A 6069-nucleotide genomic window follows, 5' to 3' on the forward strand; every position below is an offset into this window, starting at 1 on the left:
AGGGGCCTAGTAACTTAGATGGGAAAAAAAAGGATATCTTTATTTTCATTAGCCTCAATTGAACCTTAATAGTTCCTGCTGCCAGACAGTTTTACTTATGAGTTCACTAAATTGTCAAGGAACAAACAGTCATCATCTTATTCAAGTTATTTAGCAAAAAAAAAAAAAAAAAAAAAATTGAGAAAGCTGCCTGATCCATTTATTTTTATTTCATATTCAGATAAGAACAGTACAAGCAGATAAAACTTTTTTGGCTTATTTCACTTATAACATAGATGTGGAAAAATACATAAAATATATAATGGAATCTTCCAATAATAGCATTTGGACCAACTCCCCTGCAGATAACAACTGTACACACTAGGAAAAATATTTTTTAAATTTCTCATTGGAGGTGATTATTTCAGTTGCTGCTCACCTCAGGGAACTGTTCTTTTCACACAGAGCAATAAGAATAGTAGTAGATAAAGAGTGTAATAGAAAACTTTCGGAGGCAATGGATTGTTTATGGCATAGATCGTGGTAATGGTTTCCTGGGTGTATGCTTATCTTCAAACTCATTAAATTGCATACATTAAATATGTGTAACTTTTTGTTATGTCAATTGTACCTCAATAGAATGTTTTTTAAGTCCTTGCACTCATAAAGCTTTCATTGAAATAACTGAATATATGCTCTTTTTTTTTTATTTTATTTTTATTTTGAGGCGGAGTCTTGTTCTGTCCCCCAGACTGGAGGGCAGTGGCGCAATCTTGGCTCACTGCAACCTCTGCCTCCTGGGTTCAGGCAATTCTGCCTCAGCCTCCTAAGTAGCTGGAATTACAGGCATGTGGACCACGCCCAGCTAATTCTTTGTATCTTTAGTAGAGCTGGGGCTTCACCATGTTGGTCTCAAACTCCTGACCTCATGATCCGCCTGCCTCCGCCTCCCAAAGTGCTGGGATTACAGGTGTTAGCCACCACACCCAGCCTCTATACTCTTGAAGGGTGACATTTATATAAAGATACATTCATTTCTTCACTAGACTGATGATATCCCTAAAACAAGAATAGTATCTTGTTAATTTTGTATCCCCAATAAACACCTAGACTATTATAGGTAATAATATAGGTAAAAACGTTTTGTTTTTTTTTTTACTTTACAGGGAAAAAGAAACTTCCTGAAATCAGAATCTTCAAAAGATATTTTATGCCAATGTTATTCAGCATTGTTCACAATAGTCTTAATATGGAAACAACCTAAATGTCCAGCAACAGATGTCTGGATAAAGAAAACATGTGTACATATGAGATATAGATAGATAGATAGATAGATAGATAGATAGATAGATAGATAGATAGATAGTGAGAGAGAGAGATATTCCATATATACAAATATATATATATATTCCATTTTATATATATAATGGAATATTATTCAGCCTTTATAAAGGAAATCCACCTGGCCAACATGGTGAAACCCCGTCTCTACTAAAAACACAAAAATTAGCCAGGTGTGGTGGCAGGTGCCTGTAACCCCAGCCACTCTGGAGGCTGAGGCGGGAGAATCACTTGAACCTGGGAGGCAAAGGTTGCAGTGAGCCAAGATCATGCCATTGCACTCCAGCCTGGACAACAAGAGTGAGACTCAATAAAAAAAAAAAAAAAAAAAAAAAAAAGGAAATCCTGCCATATGCAGTAACATGGATGAACCTTGATAACACTATGCTAAGTAAGATAAACTAGTCACTGCAAGACAAATACTGTAGGTTTACACTTATATCAAGTATCTAAAATAACCAAATTCACAGAAGCAGAAAACAGAATGATGGTTTCCAGGGGCTGGGTAGGGGGTAGATGGAAATGAAGACTTGCTATTCAACAAATATAAAAGTTTTGATTAGAAAAGATTAATATCTTCTAGATATCTGTTGTACAACACAGTGCTCATAGTTAACGATGCTATATTGCATGCTTAAAAATGTGTTAAGAGAGTACATCTCATATTATCACGTGACATGCTCTTACCACAACAAATACATAAATATATACTTACACACATACATACACTTTCCTGAAGTGGCCAAAAGCATCCAGAAACTGAATGGGAGCATGGATGATTTCCTTTTGCTGGTTTTAAGATAAAAGAAGGACCCAGTCAGCATCATTTTACAGAGTAACTAAAATCCAGGTAGAAAACGTCAGTCTTGGCCGGGCACGGTGACTCAAGCCTGTAATCCCAGCACTTTGGGAGGCCGAGACGGGTGGATCATGAGGTCAGGAGATCGAGACCATCCTGGCTAACACGGTGAAACCCCGTCTCTACTAAAAAAAAAAAAAAACTAGCCGGGCGAGGTGGCGGGCGCCTGTAGTAGCAGCTACTCGGGAGGCTGAGGCAGGAGATGGCGTAAACCCGGGAGGCGGAGCTTGCAGTGAGCCGAGATCGCACCACTGCACTCCAGCCTGGGCGACAGAGCGAGACTCCGTCTCAAAAAAAAAAAACATCAGTCTTACTCTCCTGAAGGAACAGGACAGAGTTTATGAAGGCCATGAAAGTTGAAAATTTGGAAGATAAAACCACAGAAAAGCGGCAGACAGACCAATGAGAGCCTCAAATTTTTGTGTAAACTCTACCCAAATACCAACTGATCTCTAAACTATACATTAAGTGATGTTAAGCCTAAAAGACCTGAACAAAGATTTATTTCCATTGCTGCCCAGCTCACGAAAGTCAAGTTTGAAAATGGACTCCTGCTGAATTACAGTCTGCTAAAAGAAAATATCGATATTGAGTCAAATTCTACTTTCCAAGAAGAACCTGAGAAGTATTTTTACTCCAACATGCTTTTCTGAAATATTGCCAGTGTCTGCCTCAAGAGGTAGAGTCTTTTCATCTTTGTATATTCCTACAACATTGAGTGGACATCAAGTTTTTTTGGCATCAAAATTTAGCAAAGGGCCTTATATATGTGTGTTCTCCAAATATTAAATGAATTGTGAATGTTCTTCTAATTCAGGCCTACACAATTGCAGAGGTGCTTACAAAAATGTAAGTGTGGTTAAGTTTAAAACACGAAGACCTGGAAGTATCACAGCAGCATCTGGAACCAGAAAGTTGACAGAGAATGAGTGGAGTTGGAGAAGCCTCTTGGAAAACCATGGCAGGACTGTGTTGTCCCTTGATGCTGTGAGTTCACAGCTTTGGTTATTACACCCTATGTGTGCTTTGTCTCACTAAGAAAAAGTATACATCATACTCATTTTTCATTTTATAAAAGGGCATTATGAGAACTTCTGACAGTGGAAATGGGCCTTAACTCTCAGGGTGGAGAAAGTGAAAAGAATCTGTGAGCCTAGTCATCCAGTATTATTAACCTCAAAAAGGTAAAGAAAAGCGAAAGGTTGCTGAGAATCCAACAGAAAACTATTTAATTTCCACTTGTTATATGTAGGGGCTTTTTTTTTTCCTGTTTTCCATTTTAAAATATTAGAATTTGTTTAAAATGTCTTAAAAAGTAATATGAAAATATATATACAGTGTATTATGCATAATAAAAATCAGGTAATAAATCAAGAAATGCAGTGTGCTCTCAAGCATGTAAACACAGTATATGCACAGAAATATATTAATATTTACACCTGTAATTATGAGTGATTTTCTTACCTCCATTAGATTTTTTGGAATTTCTCAAATTTTCTATTCTAAGTATGTATTATCTGTATAATCAGGGAAGTCGCAATTCAAAGAAGAAAGAAAATTACTGTTTAATAAGTTAGGTATGGCGAGCGCAGTGGCTCATGCCTGTAATCCTAGCACTTTGGGAGGCCAAGGCAGGCGGATCACAAGGTCAAGAGTTCAAGACCAGCCTGACCAACACAGTGAAACCTTGTCTCTACTAAAAATACAAAAAATTAGCCAGGCATGGTGGCAGGCATAATTTCAGCTACTTGGGAGGCTGAGGCAGGAGAATTGCTTGAACCCAGGAGGCAGAGGTTGCAGTGAGCGGAGATCGCACCACTACACTCCAACCTGGGCGACAGTGCAAGACTTCTTCTCGAAAAAGAAAAGGAAAAAAAGAAAAAAAAGAAAAAAAAAGTTAGGTATAATCAGATCTTTGAGATATTAGCCCTAATGTATCTAGAAGTCACTATCTTTCACATTATTTAAAGATTGAACTTGAAATCACTTCTGGGATTACAGTCTCTCAGAAGAAAACCAAAGAGTATTTAAATTGGCTACCAGAGCCACTGGCAGGTCCTCTGGAAATATTGGGGCTTAGAGGAAAGAAAGTACTTATGTGACACATTAATTTACTATTGGATATAAACTTATGGCAAGACTTCTATTGGGCCTGAAAGCTTTACTGTTTATCTTTCCCATGCCACTACTAAGAGTTGTGATTGTGAGATACTTGACTATGGATGGGTTCTAGAGTATGGCTCCAGTTCAAAGAGAGAGAGCTGAAAAGTCAGCTGATTGAGGAGGAGCAGCTACAGTGACTTTAGTATGTAGACACAAGAAGTTAGCAAAACACTGATGAAAAAGAGGGAGAACGTTTTCCTTGTGTTGAAAGAGACTGAAATCCCAATAAGTTGTGCTGTCTATTGTGAGTGGAAAAGATGAGGACCCTATACAGAAGCTTGAAAAGGGAACATTAAGGCAAAGCTGGGAAGAAGTATTTCCCGAAAAAAAAGAGGTAAATGGGGACAGGGAATTATGAATAAGTTATTTGATTTTAAAATGCTGGATAACACAATAAAAAATGCAAGGAATTACTGAGTAAAGGAAATACCATGGATATATATGAATGTCATTTTAAGTAAGTCACTTCTTATCATGGGAAATGAAAGAATATTAGCCTAGGGATTCAGATTAAATTAACATATATTGTGCACTTGATCTATGCCAAGAAATTTCAGGTATGTTATGTTCATCCTCACAACAATTGTATGAATAGGTACTGTTGCCCCGATTTACATAGCGCACATCATGCTTGGAGACACAAAGTGTTTTGCCCATAGTTTGTACAGCTAATATGCCACAGAGCTAAGAATGAAGTGTATGTCCTCCAGCTAAGACACAATACTTCTGTTTGTCAGCAGTCAAAGGGGACTATGGAGTACATGGACTGGGGCACAGTAGGCTTACAGAGACTCAAGGGCACTGCACTGTGACATAGCCCTAAAGATGGTGAGGACATGAAGACAGCGGGGTGAATCAATCCCAGCAGTGAGCCCATGGCTCACTGAAACTTCCAGCAACAAACATGTATTATTGGTTACAAAACAGAAATATGGATGAAAAAACCCAGGACAATTCTCTAAACCATACGAGAGGGAGAGAAGAGGCCTTGTTCTAACTAGAGCCCTGCTGCTCGTTATTAGCTCCTTTGGGGCTCAGAAGGGCTCATTTATTCGGACAAACGCTGGAGCTCTAGTACCAGGGATGTTGGATATTATGAAGAATAAGTTATTATATAAATAGCAGGAAAATCCAGCTGGAGCAGGAGATAGGATACAATACTTAGTGAATTCAATTTCCTTCTGAGGGCACAGTCTGTTTTGAGAATTTCTTTGGTTAAAAGGAGGGAATCTGGGTGAGTACATATGCTTTACAGGCAAAATACTACTCTTTCTTATTGGTAAACATGGGGAGAAGGGTGAGCACTTCAAAATCATATTTCTCAAGCAGAGTTTGCTTTTCATCTATAGATGATATTCGATGCTGAGCATCAGTCTAAAGACCAGACCGACCCTTTGGAGAGAGATGTCCAAAAAAACAGAGAGCCAGGGGCACTGGAACTTTACCCTTTTTTGGAAGAAATGAAACTGAGGTAATAGTAATTGCTATTATTCCCCTACCCCTTCCCATCATGGGTATCTCCTCTGTCTCCTCTTTTTACTGTATGATATAGTTGGGTGTCTTATCATCCTACCTACACTGCCTACTTTAGCCACTTCCTAAGTGGTGAGCTCTAGAATCCTAATCCAAGAATTGGGACTGTGTTAGTGTGCCTTCTGAGTGAATATATTTGTGAAGTTGATCTCTTAAAGTCAGAACATTCAATGGCATTAAGTCAGTTTATGTCA

This window comes from Mandrillus leucophaeus, unplaced genomic scaffold (genome assembly GCF_000951045.1).
Source record: "Mandrillus leucophaeus isolate KB7577 unplaced genomic scaffold, Mleu.le_1.0 Scaffold742, whole genome shotgun sequence".
In the NCBI taxonomy this organism is placed as follows: domain Eukaryota; kingdom Metazoa; phylum Chordata; class Mammalia; order Primates; family Cercopithecidae; genus Mandrillus; species Mandrillus leucophaeus.